Consider the following 499-nt stretch of genomic DNA (forward strand, 5'->3'; position numbering starts at 1 on the left):
TGTTCTCAGATAAAGATTAATTACCATAATTTCTGCACTAGCTTTAATACAACTGTTCACCTATGCTGTAAACATCAATTTATCACAGTTGCTTACAATATCATCCCTAAGATCCTTCCCAGAAATAAAACACTGTCACTTAACTCCCGGACCCCAACCTCGCCGCCTTTCTCCCAGCCTCCCTCCCGTTTACAAGAAGACCTTCTTGACGAACTTCTCCCCGACGAGCGCGAAGGAGGAGACGAAGAAGCCAATGACATAGAGGAAGAAGGCGCCCTGAAGGTGGGTGATGGTGAGGGCGGTCGGACCAGACGCCCTTGAGCTCCTGCCGCTGCCGCCAGACGAACCATCCTGCCGGAGTTTGATGATCTGCTCCCTTCGCCACTTGTCGATTAGGCCGGCCTCCGTTATGCGAAGGAGGCTGGACGGAGGGGGGATGGGAGGGGGAAAGTGTCTTTAGAGGCTTTCGGGTGACTTACTGGTGGCTGAAATTTCTGTG

Source organism: Penaeus monodon, chromosome 30 (assembly GCF_015228065.2).
Source record: "Penaeus monodon isolate SGIC_2016 chromosome 30, NSTDA_Pmon_1, whole genome shotgun sequence".
Taxonomy (NCBI): domain Eukaryota; kingdom Metazoa; phylum Arthropoda; class Malacostraca; order Decapoda; family Penaeidae; genus Penaeus; species Penaeus monodon.